General features: G+C 39.1%; 1 protein-coding gene across 3 annotated transcripts in view; it reads left to right on the forward strand.

The window, feature by feature from the left end:
- The window catches only part of tspan4a (tetraspanin 4a), a 185816-nt gene that overhangs the window by 102073 nt on the left and 66827 nt on the right, over positions 1 to 16916 (forward strand). The window lies entirely within an intron of this gene.

Below are 16916 nucleotides of genomic sequence, written 5' to 3' on the forward strand. Positions count from 1 at the left end.
CCTTGATGAGTTCTAAGGCTTTGATACTGAGTCATCAATTTGAGGGCATGAAAAAGCAATCTCTGCGGGTCAAACGAAACAACTTCTCTACCATGTTCAGAAAAGAGGCATGCACCAATTTACTCAAAAAGCATGTATTTCATTAATTAAATAAACAAACAAAGAAAAAAAAAAAGGCAACGGCAGAAGCAATGTTTCTATGAGGCTGCTTGGCTTTTCTGGAAGCTGCCATCTGGATTTACTTTTACAGTGTCCACATATTCATGATTTATGGGCAGTTTTAGCACCTGGCATTAGGGAAATAAGCTGGAGCATATTAGTTGTGTGCGAGCCGGTCCTGCCACTCTGACTTTGCCCTGGGACTTGATGACTGCTGTCACCATTCTGACAAACTGGGGAGCCGCTGCAACAAATCAGTCTCCTCCCAATCGCAGTCAATATAATGAGGCCAGACCTGCAGGCGGCTTGAGGTGGGTATGTCTGTGCACTTCTTGTTTCACTATGGTAAGGGAAGGAGGTAGGTGGAGAGGATACACTAGAGATTAGAGATTTATTGATTACCCCTTTCTCCTCCCCTAACTCCCTTCCTCTTCCTCTCTCCATCTTCCTCGAGTCTTCCATTCTCTTCCAGTATATTTATAGAGGGTGGGAGAGTGCTTTGTTTTTGGCTCTGCAGTGTGTTATAGACTTCTCGTGACTGCTTTTCTCTTAAAGCCTTAGGAAATTTGGCTTGAAATAGCAAAAGGTGCATATATGATATCAAAGTTTAGTCTCCCATTGAGCATGAACATGATGTTCTTTTAAAAATATGTATTCGCAGCTATTACAGAGAGTCGTTCAAACCCCAGCTCATTTTGTTGTTCAGACCATATATCAAGATCGCGTGGGTGTGACAGATCATATTTTCTTTCTCGTCTCTCTCAAATCTAGCTACAAATCAACTGATATAAATTTGGCAAAATTACCTTGGAATAACCTTGAACATAGTCTAAAGCAAGTTATGGATAAAGTATGTTTTATCTTTATGTGGAAAAATTTCATATCTGGCACGTGAGGGAAATGCAATGTCTAGATAAAGTGGAGGCTCAAGTCTAGGGGATGAGTGTACAGCTCCAGCTGCAAGACACAGCTGTTTTGCAAAAACCCACAACTTTCTGAGGGAATTCACTGACCTGGTCTTTGGGGAAATGGCAAAGCATGCTGGAATTTTTGTGGATGACTCTGTGGTCCACTCTTCGTTCACAGCTGTTGTAAACTAAACGAATGACACGCTGTCATCTTAACTGCTGAATCTGCTCCAAACAAGCATGATGGACCAAAGAGATTTGGAGGGTTACTGCAATGTATAGAAGTAGTGCATAGTAGTGCATAGTAATTGAAAATCTATAGTAGAAGTCTATTGTGGGTTTGAATTTCTGGATTTCTGAATTCTCTTTAAAGCAGAATTTAGAGGTTTTTCAGCACCAGTGTTATAGAAGGTGAACACGAAGGCAACACCTCTATCTACTTTCTTAGTGTTGAAGTGCTCCCTGTTATGTAATGCAGATGCACTTTGAACAGCAGTAACATTAAATGCAGCTTTACTGTGTTACACTTTGCTAGTAGCTGTGATGTGCATGAAAAACAGCAAACTGTAGACATGCAGATGATTGCGCTGCACTTCCGCTTGTGTTAGTTATATTGACGTCGTTTGGAATATAAATGAATAGGAGTGCAGGGTGTGTGTGTGTGTGTGGGGGGGGGGGCAGGGATTGGTTTAGACTTGGCAGTTTATATAGAGATTTGCTGTAGGCTTATTACACCAGAATGCATCAGCTCTGGAGGTCTGCCATAAATGCAGACCTACAGCATAACATGGACTCGGGCTCTTGAATCTCATGCTCCAAACCAATATGAGCTGAAAATATGAGATTTGCCTCTGATGAAAAATAACAGTATAAGTTGTTTCAGCAAATTCTCCAAATTGGCATATGGTCAAATTCAAAGCCTGCAAGCCTCTGAATATTACTTTCTCCTATGGGAGCAAAAATTCCTGCCATTTTCGCTGTTTATCAGGGTCTGGGTCACTGGGGCACCTGTATAAACAGAGACCCTCAGATCTGCCTCTCCCCGTCCACCTCCTCCAACTATTCTGGAGGTGTAATCTGGCTGACTTCCATTTCCTGCCATTTACACTTCAGTGGAGTAAAATGTATAATGTTATGCACTGTGTACTGTACATACAGTGACTGCAGTGTTATCTCAAGTTAAACATAGTGAATTGTGCACGTAACAGAAATAAGAGAGGTAAACTTTGATTGACGCTATCGTTGCCTTGATGAAAAGAGGCCGCTGCTAGCATTGCAGTTAGCGCTGACAATATGTCCTCCTACCTGCTAAAAACCATCTGATGGTCCCTCAGCTTGATAGCATTGTAACTTGTAAAACTCATTTATTTTTCAGCTATTTAGTTGCTGTTTTATAAAGCATGAGAAAATAATTTTGTCCTGTCTTTACTGGTGTTAAATATAAATAGACTTCTGTGTCCTGTTACAGTCTATAACTTATACTCATACATAGTGAACTTTGATAAAACCAAGAGAGGATAACCAATATATGAGCAGGATGATCAAATACTTCTTTGGCTATTATGTGCAAGCCCCCTACTTACCGCAGAGCAAAGAAAATAACGCACAAAGAAGAAAGAACATCTGATCCATTGCACTGAATGGAGCTTGTCGAGCCTTGTACCTGTCAAGAGAAATGGCAAGCTGTCCAAACACCCTGCAGGTTTAGAGATTGCCTATTCTACATCTTGGCAACCAGTGCCAGAGTTAGACAATATCCCTAGCCCAAATGAGTATTTTAACGTGTCGCAGACTTGCAGAGTGGGGGTGGGAAGATGATAGGAAGAGGCTATACAGCACAGTGGAGGCTACATGGCAGTATTTCACATCTTTGACTGTGTGAGAGCTGCTGCGATATGATTTTATCACAGAACATCAAACCCCCGAGGGAGTGTCTATTTCTTTTATCCCACTACACCCTCATAATAGATTGGAAGATACTAAGTATCTGAGGACAGATTTCTTTCTGTAATTCAGAATAGATGACGGATAGATGATTTTGTGAAGATGCTTTAGGCTCAAGTAGAGCAGGGTTAAATATCTATGTGCTTCATTAAATAAAAGAGATATACAGATATATGCCCTCTACCCATAACAAATGCGTTAGTATGGATTTTTTTGGAGGAGAAACATACACAGGCTTCTTACTTACAGAGCCTCCCCTCTGCATGTATTCAGTAATGGATATTTGGATGTAGCTGAAGAGCTGAGATTTCATTTAGATGATAAACAGAATGTGATGCTCTAATACATGCGCAGCATCGTTGGAATAAACTGCCGGCAGCACAGTTTGACCTGCCAGGTTAAATGTCTTTTGTGATTTATAGCTAGACACTAAAGTGGACCTTTTGGGGGTTTTTTGTTTTCTTGTTGTTGTTGTTTTAAATGAAAAAAAAAACAGACTGTTTGTGAATTCTGATGTAATTAAATTTAGATTTATTTCATTTTAATTATTATTTTATTTTCTTTCTTTTTTTTTTTTTTTTTTACCTTTTTTTCTTTTTTTTACCATTTCTAAATTTAGAGGGGGCTGTCATCTAAGTGTTTGGAATGGGAAATGTGCTAAATGGAAAGAAAAAGGGTGCTGGGACTTTAGAGTGACTTTAGATCTGATTGCTCACTACAAAACTCTTCTCACGGGCACTTCCTGCTCTTTTCCCAACATTCTTTAACTCCCTTGTTGTGCTGACCAGACTAGACTGCACAACTTATAAAGCTCCTTCCTCCTTTAAGAGGAGAACAACTGATTTCCAGTCTGAGAAGAGGCTGTCAGACCTTTATGGTGGAAAGTAGGTCAGCATGAGAGTGCCAAGTGTGCCCTTTTTCTCCAGGTATGGAATGGCTAACATGAGCACAGAGAGGTAAGGCTGTTGATTGTCTGCAACTCTCAGATATTTTGTCTCATTCTGTCCATTAAAATGAAAACTACCATTAAAAATTAGAGACTGCTTATTTCTTTTTAAGTGAGAAAACTTACAAATTCTGTAGGACATCAAATAATTATTTCTCCCACTGCATAATATTTCAGTGAATAGAAACAGTAATATAGAAAATCGTATTGTCTCATCGATTCCAACCAACATTTTAAATTATTCAGAAAACACGTACAGTTACTTCCATGGATTTCCTAAGTACCTGCCATAACTACAACTTATATTTTAATTAGATTTTTCAAGTACTGACATTGAACTATTGGGATTGATAGACTGAACTCAATAGGGCACTGTTGAGAAGGTAATGAAAGAGCCAATCAGCAGCTGAAACAGGAGACGTATTGGCCAATCATGTACTGATGCATATGCTGTGTACAAGCTTGCATATGTCTCCACGGTTAATGGGAAGACACAACTGACTCACAATCACTCACTCTGCTACTCGTTAGAAACAGGTTAATGAGGCTGCAACAGATGCAGGAAGTCCCCTTTCAGTCCCAAATGTCTGAGACTAATGAGTTTCTATTGACTATATGAGAAGAAATGCCATTACAAAATGACTGATACGCTTCATAATGGTAGGTTGTTACGGGTGTTCGTGGTTAACCTTGAGGCCTCACGGTAAGGCGAACTTGAGTTCGATTTCGTGCCTTCTGCTTTGTGTGAAGCAGATCAGGCAGCTTTTATTAAGAGCGGTTTATTGTTCAGGTGGCAGTTAGAGTGGTGCCTGTCAGACTATAGCCTTGTTACATTTAACTAGCCGTCTCTGACAGTCGTGATGCAAAATATCAGCACTTCAGCCTGAAATGTGTCAAGAATATGGGCAGCATAAAAGTTCTTTTTTTTAATGAAAAAGAGTCAAATCAACAGGATTTTTCTAAAACGCTGTTTTCGCCTCTTAAAGAACTTTACTAAGATGATGTTTCTCCCTAAAGTGATTACATTTTTCTATAAGGGATAAACAAACACTCTGTCTGAATAAGGAGAAGTCAAGCATAAGGTAAGCAAGGAATGACCAAATATTGATGCCAGCTTTTCGGACTTGAAACGCATTGATGCTGCTTGGTGTCGAACCACAATTACCTACAAAGTCAAATATTCATGAAAAAAACAACAACATCCAAGTTGGACCCAAACTGCCTCGTGTTTGGCAAGAAACGGTGCTCATATAAGATCCCGTCACTGATATAGCTTGATTGAACTGCACAAACATCAACAATGTAATCAGATGAAAATAAAGGGAAAAAAATAGCGAAGAAGATCTGTGATGTGAGGTACTGAGGACTGCTTACTTTTTGAAAGATCAAACTTTCAAATGAAAACTAAAGATTGCAAAGTTAGCTGACAGTTTTGAATAAGCTAGACTTCAATACTGTTTTTAATCAATTACAGAAGCACAGAAAAAAACAGAAGTACTAAATGCCTATTAGTAGAAAATGGGAAAGGTTTCTGTTTTTGTGCTCTACTTTGTAGATGTGGCCTTTTGTCCTCATCGTATCTATAATGTCTGCTATATCACTGAAATTCCATTTCACACACAATGGGGAACTACTATTTTTAATGTAACATCGTAAATGCAGCAGGGGTTTGAAGGCAATATTACCCAGAGTCCCACTGAAAAAGAAATGAGGATCAAACTAATCTTCTCTCCTGCTCGGATACTGAATTACACTTTTTTGTCTACAGGCTTGTAATTTATGACGTGTCATTCAAAGATCTACAGTGACTTTAGTGATTTTTCTTTATCATATTATGTTGCTCTTCAGCTTCACGGGAAGTTTATTGTATCAGTATTATAGACAGTAGGGACTACTGTATTTGATTGTATAACACTATATCCTCTTGGCTTTTATTATATTTTATCTCCACAACTCCGTCAGGGGTGGAAATAGATTAGCTAAACTTGCACACCATCTGAGGAATATTCAGAATAAACCCACAGTCGTTGTGTGGCACTGTCACATTGGCAGGTTCTTCTGTAAAGCACACAAAAGCTCGCGCCACCCTTAACCACCACCCTTAAAAACAAGTAATCTGTGAAATCTGTAGTACCTTTGTGACCTGCCAGCAAACTCCTCCACATAAAAGCTCAGCTGCAAACTGGAATCTAGGTTTAACAGAGGACAAACAAGCAGAGGACAGACCTTTGGAGCGCGTCCCACAGCCCAATAATAGAAATCACTTACATTAACAAAATAATAATCGTGGGATCTGTGAGTATATCTTTAACCTTTGGGTATAATAATTAAACTGCTATTAGAGGACACATAAAGGTGGAGGTATAGTACAGGTGAGGAAAGCTTTTTCTGAATGTCGGTGGTTTATGTGTCACAATGACATACAAACCACCTACGAGAGATGCAAGATTTTCCGTGGGCTCTAATCTTTGCTATTTGCTGAAACAAGCTGCAGAAATCTGGCAGCGCAAACACATTCAGTCCCTATTATAAGGATTTGGTAAGTTTTTCATACCACATGTGACATAACTGCCATAGATATTCACAATGACTGATCCACAGCAGGAAAAATATACTTTGTCCCCTCTTGTTAAAGCAAGCATTCAGGATTAGTGTTTACATGGCCGCAAGCGTGTGGATGAAATGCAGAGTGGAGTGCACAGTTTCTAAACTGGAGAGTTTAATTTGAAGTGTCCTTGGTGTCTGAAGTTTACAAAGCAGGTCGTCCATTATCTTTATCAGGATTCAGTGAGGTCATGACGGCCTCTTATGCAGTCCACACTAGAGATGGCAGATACCACTTTTTTATGTCCGATACCGATATCATAAATTTGGATATCTGCCGATACCGATATGAATCCAATATAGTGTTTTTTAATCAACAAAACTGTTTTTTAAATATCTTGCTGCATTTTGTATAAGTTCATACTCAAGTTTAAAACAACAACTACACTAAAGCTATTCTGTTATACCTGTATGCAAAAAAAATTATTTCATAGTTCAGCAATACTGATCAATCTAATAAACTTAAACCTACACCTCCCTATTCTGGTATTTTAAAGAGTACTTAGCATAAATATTAAGCAACCTAACTAATAGGGTTCCAACTCCCAGCAACAACAAAAATAAATAAAAAATAGGGAACCACCCCTCACGCTCCACCTCATGATGCTTAATCGACGTAATCAACCTTAATTTGATGCAGTGTGAAAAAAATACACAGAAATCAATTATTTTTCAAGAAATATTAAATAGATTCAACATCTTTCTTCAACAAAATTGCAGACTGCACAGATGGTACCTTCCCAAAGGAAAAAGTACTATAGCTTACTAGGGTATATTAGACTTAACAGTTACTATATACAATAATGGACTTCTATACATTTTACATCAGATTAAAACTTTGGGTGTAAGATTCAGATAAATATTAAATAATTAAAAGCTCGACATTTTAAATGAGAATAAGAAAGAAAAGTATGTCTTTGTGCCCTCTTTTCCCAGTTAATGCCCTATCGGCCCCCCTGGCTAAACTTTGCTAGATCCGCCCCTGCACAGTTACCAGCGTCAGCTACGTAGAAAAAGATCCTGGTGTAGAAAGTAATATTAAATAAATTCTAACAACAGCTGATCAAGCTTAAACGTGCTGCTGTTGTTCAGCCGCTGGTTTCCTCTGTCTGGTGCAAAGTGGGCCAAAAGCAAACAAGAGACACGGACTCGTGACAGAAAAGCTGATCAGCTGATCGTTAAGCAGTTTCATGATTGAAGTAGCAGCCGGAGAGCGAGAGGCAGTGGCTCGTTAAGCTTAACGCAGGAATGCTTTACAAACATTCAGAGATGGACTTACACACGTGCTTTACTTCTCTCGGGGATAACTTTGTCGGAGATGATCCAGACCACGGACAGGTCCGCATGCCACAGCCGCTCTATCACGTGATGCATACTGCTCCGACGTGCTAACGTTCTGAGGTGAGTTACGGCGTGTTGCAAGTTTTGTGAGGTGCTTTCGTGATATTTAATGGATCGGATTACATTTTTTATTTTTCTCCGATATCCGATCCAGTAATTTAGGTCAGTATCGGACCGATACCGATACGTAATATCGGATCGGTCCATCTCTAGTCCACACCATATGATAGTAGTCATAAAAGGCTGCCTTCTGCTGAAATCCAGATCAATGTGACTTGAATGAATTTCAGCACATTATTATTGACTCTTTGATATGTGGAACAATAATGTAGGACCATGCTCCTGTGAGTCATGAACAACATGCAATTTGCATTCTTGCAGGAAACTGCCTGTAAAAGATGTGTTTGGCAAAATGAAAAAAAATGGGTGGAGGAGGGAGGAGGGGGGACGCATGCTTGAATCATTTCAAATGAAAAACTGACATGGGGGTAGTTTTGCTCTGATGAATTAATTTGTCCGATGGGCTGCTTGTAAAAAGAAAAAAAGGACGTGAGTGGTGCCAATGAGCTCCCATTAATTTAAGGAGGAAGCAAAGAAATGTGCAGTTTTCAATTACCAGTTTTATTTGGACAACATACGTTCAACCGCATTGGTTTAAAGACGATCGTATGTCATAATTTAATTAGCCGAGCTAATTAGCAGTATATTCCACCAGTGGCAGCAATCTAATGAGTTGATAGCTTAATGGGTTCAAGTGTGTTGAAGCGTCTCTTTGCACCGGAGCTCTGAGAGAACCAGAGAAGGCGTTGCTGGAGGGGAGCTTGATGTTAGTGCTCTCCTGAGCAGCAAGGATGTTCAACGTCTTCAAATTCCCAGTTTGAAGGCAGCAAACAGCCTAAGGAGAGGCACGGTTTCCTGTTTACACAATGACTGGCTATGAAAAACAAAACACTTTTAGCAAAAATGTGGATTTGAAAGTAACTTAATAACAAAGCTAATCTGAAAGATGATAATTATTGTATGCCAAGTGCTAAAGATTGATATATATGATGATATATTATTTTTATGTATATTACAATACAGTACTTTTTGTTCCTATTAGTTGTTGCATTTATGAAGAATCTCTCACAAAGCAACACTTTGAGCTCCTTTAAATTTCTCTACATGGGGCAGACAACAACAATCAGCGCTGACATTTCCCTTGCTGGGCAAAACGCCTCGCACAAACTTTTAGCCAGCTGAGACTAAGAGCCTTGATAAATCTCTTCTGCCTGTTGCTGCATTTTACCACCGAGACTAAAAAAGTCTTTTTGCATTTTCCCCATAATTACCGAGTGCTTTCAAAAATCCCGTTTGGTCATTCATGCTGGTTTCAACAGTCTTTTAAATTGTCATTCAAAGGTCATTTTTATGTTAATGTTCCTTCCAGCTTAATTCAGATTTGTCTGAATGCAAAACCAAAAAACAAACAAACAGGAAATTTCACCTCTCGCCATCTTTATCACTAAGATCACGATCTGTGTTTGTATGTGCTGCACAGGCAAATAAACAAATGTCTTAACATCACTGCAAATTAGAAACGGGTTTGTTGCGACTCACACACAATTTAGATTTATTCATTTAGATACATAAATATCACTTTCACAATGGCTGACGTAGTAAGAGTGCAGTCGCGGCAAACCGCGGTAACCAGGATGCTTCGTCATTCAGAAATTCACGAAAGAATGAGTCTACTGGATGTAGTGCTAGGCCACCAATAGACCTGAACTGAGACAGTCCACCTTCTGCACCCACGGAAGTTTACAAAGAGTTAAAAGCTGCTGTAACAAACTAAAATAGGGCTGATAGAACTGTTTTCCTGCTGACTGGTACTGTTGTTTGTATGAAAACATGAAAGGAGACTGCACGGCCCTCAGGTGAACCAGTGGATGAAATCAGTAACTAAGGATGCGGTTAGTCAGAAAATGCTCTATCCAGCCAGTGGGCTTCACGTTTCAGTTGAGATGAGTTAAACGCTCTCAACTATCACAGATGGATAAGTGATGTTAAAGGCTGATGAAGGAATCTGAGCACGAGTCTTTAGATTATCCACAGTGCTGATGTAAATGTAATGTAACCCAGCTATTATACAGTAGACCGTAATAGATTCATCACCCTCACTTGCTGTTGTCTTAGAAACATTTCTATATACATGTTTTTTTCAGAGACTTCATGGCCAAATATGTGAAAAGGAAAGATACTCTTTGGTATTTGGCTGCAGACTGAGTGGCATCCAGGTCATTCACAGTGATCCTCTGCTCTTACTACAGAGTTTTCTGCTGAGATATTTTATTCTTAAAGGATATAGTGGAAGTAAAAAAAGTTCACCGGCAATCTGGCAACAACTGTTTATATCAAAAACTCAGAATTAAACAACTGAAAGCTGCGTGACTGCAGACCACTAACAGGTCTTGAGAGCTTGAAAAGAAAGCAATTGGGCTTCGTTAGGTTTCTGAAGACGTTTCACTGCTCGTTCAAGAGGCCACTTCAGTACTTGAAAAGCTGGATGTGAGTCTCACATAATAAACCTCTAATGGCTGCTGTCCCCTTTGGGGGTGGTTCTGATGGTCATTATTAATCATGTGAACAAACGTGTGGGTCATTCCTGTCACTGGTGAAAGCTCTGCGAGACATCGGCTCACCTTACGATCATGTAAACTTTTAAGGTCACCCGAAGCAAGCTGTGAGTGGGAGCTGTGTGGAATGCTTGAAAGAGTGACCTTTGTCCTTTAGGTGCAGGTTTACAGCTGATTCTTGTCCTGTTGAGGGGACTGTCTTATGCTGTGCCATGAGTTTGTGGAGTGGGTTTTCTTGCATGTAGGGGTCAAAGCACTCCTCACTGCACAGCATACTGTTTAGCTTGTGTCTGGGTGTTTTGTCCTTGGGATGAACCTGGTTTTGACTGAGGGTGATCAGGACGCTGCAACACCGGGCAGAGAGCGTTCCCTCTGAGGCAGAAGGGAAAGAAAAGGAGCACACACATAAAGAAAGCTCATACAATACATGTTTATTCTAACTGGGCCTTCATTAAATCATCAAATGCAAAGGAAAGAATGTCAGAAACCAGAGATGTGCCAGAGAAACTTGTAAGAATTTTCTCCAAGCATAACATCCCGGTGCATCTCAGACTTAGCAACAACCTCAGACAAAAGCTGAACTACCATGACCTGGATGACTGAGAAGATACACAGACACCATTAACAGGTGTTTTTGTGATTTGGCACAGGTGACTCTAACACAATGTTAACTGCAATGTCAGATTCTATAAGGTTTGATTTGTGCTTACAGACTAGAATTTGTTGCTGACATTGGAATCATGGCCCGGGACGGTCCAAATACCCTCAATAAATACATTTTTTAAAAATCGCTAATTCAGTGACAGAAAAATATATAGTTCTTCTGTAATCTTTCAAAAGCACAGGCTTAATAATAGGAATATTAGTCTGCTGGGAAAAAATGATGCTTTATTTATTTAGTTGAATTAAAGCAGGAAAAGGCTAACAGCGGAATCAGCCAACACAATGTCAGGGGGATGTTTATTTATTAATTATTTTTATTACATAATGCAATTCTAGAATGAAGAGGAACACACATTACCTTAAACTTTGTTACTGGCTACGGTGATTTCCAATCTTTTTAACCTTAATGTGACCTCAGTAAGGGTTGCACATCACGAATATGTTACCATGGATTAATTGAACTTTGATCCTTTTTCGTGCTTTGCAAGCTGACTTCTTTTTAAGTGCGCATGGAAACTTGTTTTTAGCACAGATTGCACAAGATTTTGTTTTCACACTTTGATGCCCCAATGGTTTTTATTTTTTCTTGTACAACAAAATATTATCAAGCAGTTTCCACAATCTGGAGCCACATGGCAGCAAGTTTTATGCTGGCATTCGTGTCTTGTTCACAAAAGTTGTTCAATACTGACACCAGAGAAGTGTGTGGGCTGGGTGTAGATAAAAATGTCACATGTAAATACGAACCAAATGAAACGTGTTGACCCTAAAAATGATGCAAAAATGCTTTTGGCCAGTTCAGATGGCGTGATTAACTATCCAAGATATTATTCCAATTAATCTTGCAAGTAGGTCATATGGCTTTAAAGTCTAAAATGTTAAAGTTTCATTTTGTTTCTCTCTGGGCTAATCAGTTCAAAGTTCCATTAAGTTACATAACAACTCGCTCTGTGTTAAGTAAAATAGCTACTGCTATGGTGCAGAATGCTTTGAAAAAGCACCACCCAACCCAGCTCTATATAGACAAAAAAATGAACACATTTCCATGTTGATTTTGTACATAAATGATGTGGTTGGTTCTCCCTGACTTGCATTAAAACATTTTTTAAAAAGCCACCACATGTGCAGGTGTTTTACGCAACAAAGCCTAAATGTACACCACCTGCACAACCCAACAGATAGAGGGTCAAAGCAAATTTGTAGTTTGTGGAGAAAGTCAGTGAGCAAGCTACTATCCTCAGAACCAAGAGATTGTGGTTCACCTGAGAAAAATGGCAGGTTTCTCCCTCTATCACTCATAGCAAATGTGACCCTTATTCTCCAGGAGTGAAGGAGGAAGATGTGTGGTTGTATTCAGTCACAAAGAAGAGTCCAACATTATGTTCAGTTCTGACACTTACATTTTGTGTTGGCCACATATGCTCTTTATGTTTTCATCAGTGTACTTTCTGTTGCCTATTTCAAATGAGTTCACTGCAGCTTATAGGTGTGTGTGTGTGTGTGTGTGTGTGTGTGTGTGTGTGTGTGTGTGTGTGTGTGTGTGTGTGTGTGTGTGTGTGTGTGTGTGTGTGTGTGTGTGTGTGTGTGTGTGTATTTGAGCTGCTATGGCAAACAAAAGCAAAGTTGAGAAGAGCCTGAGTGGCACATCCCTCAGAGAAAACACACACCTAAAGTGAGAGGACAAATATAAGGCCCTAACCTTAGTCTTCCCCCTACAAATACAGACTGAACTGACATCCTCTGAGTGGGTGTTTGTCGTACTTGAGTTTATGAGTTTCTTCATAACGCTACCAACAGTAAGGAAAGGCTATACTGAGCCTTGAATGAAATTACAATATACTCTAAATATGCAATAAATAAATACAATAGTCTGTCGCATCACATCAAGTTTTCTGCATTTCTTCCACAGCAATAATGAAGACTTGTATTTTTCAGTTTTAGGAACGCTAATCAATATTTTGGGGCAAGGTGATCAGAACAACAGGGCTTGAGGATCAATAAGCCTGACAACAAGTCTTCTTTCTAGTGTTTATCCCGCATGTCAGGGTCTGCTTTGCAGCAAATCCGTCTCCATTTGGCACGATCAAAGGCGTCTTCTGGGGTGGCATTGACGATCTTCGTGTCTTCCTTTATTTTATCTATCCACCGTTTCTTCGGACTGCCACGGGGTCGCTGGCCACCAGGCTCAAGCCTCATTGCCGTTTTCGCCACTGAGCTGTCCTCTGAGCGTAATACGTGTCCGTACCACTGTAGCCATGCCTCGCACATTTTCTTCATGATTGGTGCGATGCCGAGCCGTTTTCTGATGTCTTCATTCATGACTTGGTCCCAACGCGTGAGGCCTAGACACCACCTGAGCATTCGCATTTCCATCGTGTGCCTTGCTCGCACGGGTCAATGCCGCATGGATATCCCCGTCGCCACTGATCATCAGTCCCAAGTACTTGAATTGGTCGTCCTTCTTCAGGTCTTCCCCGTCGATGTTAATGGTGCCATCAGTTTGGGGGCCAGCTTCCATGCACTCGGTCTTCTTGATGTTGAGTCTCAAACCATGATCGGCCAGGCGCGTCTTCCATAAACCTGACAACAATGTGAATCATATACTATATCCTTGACTATCACCAGAACACTAGTCCTATGATCATGTAAATAGGCTCTTGTATTGACATTAGAACCATGATCATCAGCAATACACAAATGATGAAATGGAAGAATGGTGTCTCATCCCTCTATTAGTGTACTGAGACCTTACTAAGGCACGTTATGTTGATATTTTACAGACTTATACATGTCTGAGTTAAACACTGGTTATATTGTTTGGAAAGAACAACCTAATCTGGTCAATTAGGGCACAATCATATTTGGAGCCTGGTCATTTTGACCTGGATACTATTTCGATTTTTTAAATTAAAATTGTTATTGAAGAACTACATTTTGTAGAGTAACAGCATTTTGCAGAAACACATCAATACTAAAACTTGTTCATTTGTGAAAATCGTAAAGTCTGCATGTTGGATGGTGGGTGTGGTGATGGAATAAGCCACAAAATTTTTGTATCCCATTTTGGAGTTTGGTGCTTTTCTTTCACTTACTTTTTACTTTTTAATTTTACTCTGTTGATTTTATTGAAAATTATTTGGTCAGATTTAAAAGGACTAGAAAAAAATGGTTTTAATTAAGATTTGCCTCTTCACAGCATTAATGCTACAGACTGAAAAAGGACACCCCTGCTTTAAATGTGACACCAAAGGGTCCAAAATATGAAAACTTTAAAGTTGATGTCATCCAACTACTAAATGGCCTTAGTAATTTGTGGTTACTGATGTGCTGCTCTTGCTGCATAGTTTGACACCAAAGTGTGCCTCATCTTTGCCCTAAAACACGATGACATCCAGTTTAATTATTCATTGGCAGCTGATAATGGCTATTGATTTCTTTAAACCTGCATGACAGGGGTATTTTAAAATTATGACTAGGTGAAGCATTATGGTATTTTTCACTTTCTTTTCACTTTCTTTTTTATTTATTCCTTTGTTTAGTGCCAATTTTTTGATAATACTTTTTATCTGTCTTTGATAGATAAAAAGCAGTGGTATAAAACTGGAGCAAAATACAATGGCAATTTGTAAGCAACTGGTAAGAAACTGGGATGTTTTTTATTTAGTGTACTGTAGCTTTGTTTTAGCTAATTCCTCTACAGATGTTCAAAGTCCAGGAAAAAACAGGAACAAATGAATGCTGAAACAATGTTGTTGCAAATACACCAAATACAACTGATTTACACAAGTGCAGTGCGTGGTGCAATTAGACAATCAACATGCAGTCATGTTCACTGCTTTGATATACCAGCAAATCACTGCATGTGGTTGCATGTAAGCTGTGTCAGAGTAAACAAGAAATCAATGCACACTCAGAAAACCAATGTGGTTTTAGTACAAACTGCCATACATTTTAGTATTTGTTATTAAAGGACATGATTAAAAGATTCAAATTTGTCTTATATGTATACACAAGATTTGTTCCTTCAGTGGTGCTAGGTTCAATCATTGTGCAAATGTACTGTTTATAAGATTGGGGGAAACCTGCAGTCAGCTGAGACTGAAGAAGTCTTTTGGGTGAGTGACAAAACATTTCTCTCACTGAAAACGCTATCAGATGATCAGAATGCACATTTGAGTCATATCCTGTCACCTTCACTGTCACCATATCTCAAGCCAACTGAACATTTATGGGAGATTTGGGGTCAACAGCTTGATCACTTTTGAATTTTGCATTTGAAAAGAAATCATGGATTTAACACAAATACTGCACCAATGCACACATGAAAAATACGACTTCTTTACATCAAAGTTTGCAGTGCCATGCATCTAATTTAGGAAACATTGACTAAACACTTAGAGTCCAAAGTCAATATCCAGTATCTGTGTTACCTCATCCTGGGTTGCATCCTCTAAAACACAATTGCAACAATGTTACTGAGATTCTCTCATTTTTCCACAAGCAAGAATATGCGTCATCAGAATTATCTAGGATTTGACTCTGAGGCTTTTTCTAATGTTTTTCCAATAATGAATATTGTTACCTCGAACAGTGGCCATTTTTTTTTGGTAAATCGAGAAAGTGTAGTGCAGAGATCAGTCCTAACTCCAGGTTTTCCACTCCCACTTTTATAAATCAAATAATGTGATAAAGTGACACAGACCAACAGTGTAAGACACATTTTGAACAGGCAACCTTTAAAGCTCACCGCTAGGCTTTGACTATGAGAGCAGATTTAGCAAGAAGGATTCTCGGTCAAACCGCATACATGATTCACACATCAAAGTGTCTCAGAATATATAATACATGAAGCATGTGAATTCAAACTGACATCCTTTGGCACATTGGCCGTGAAATCTCTCTCCTGGCTAATCGTTGCCCTTGAGACTTTACATGTTATTCATATATGTAAGAGAATTTAGATAATGGCTTAAATCAAAGTGATATATTTAATTTAAAGTATATGAACTCGTGATCTATTCTGTGGATAGAGCGCTCAGAAGTGCAAGGAGATTGGATATTCATATGTGAGAAAAATCATTATAACATGCACTTGTATTTTGAATTCAAAACTCAGGAGTCAAGTACATCCACAGCACATGTATATTTTATTAGAAGAAATTTTCAGACACTCTTTCATTGTGAGCTCAAACAATCATTGTGGATCAGTGTGGAGACATCTGTTCCACTGTACATAGGTTGTTTTTCATGTTTCAGATCTCATCAGGGGCGTTTAATTAATAGGTGTTTATTGAAGAAAACTGTATGTTCTCACATTCAGATCATCCACAGCCATGGACCTGGTTCAGCTGCCAGATTCATAGGCTCTACTACAAATACAGAGAGTAGCTGCTAGGGAGGGAGGCAGTCCAGATGGCTGCATCAATTCCAACATTGCAAATCGGTGTGACTGTAAAGATTTAAGCTGCTGTTTTGGGGGATGGGTGCTAATCAAGATGACTTCTGATCACAGCATACGCAAAACTGCCTGTAAAAGCTGCTAGATGGAGGGAAAGTTTGTTGAAGTTGCTGCACAAATTAATTAAAGACTATACTAAACATTTTACTCAGTATTCAGCTATATATGCTATTATTATTAGGTTGAACTGACAGGTAAATAACATTGCTAATCAAGTGAAAATGCTTTTCTCGTCTTTCTCTCTATTAGCTAACTCTAAATGGAATATCTAATTTTAG

Source organism: Maylandia zebra, linkage group LG1, assembly GCF_041146795.1.
Source record: "Maylandia zebra isolate NMK-2024a linkage group LG1, Mzebra_GT3a, whole genome shotgun sequence".
In the NCBI taxonomy this organism is placed as follows: Eukaryota; Metazoa; Chordata; class Actinopteri; order Cichliformes; family Cichlidae; genus Maylandia; species Maylandia zebra.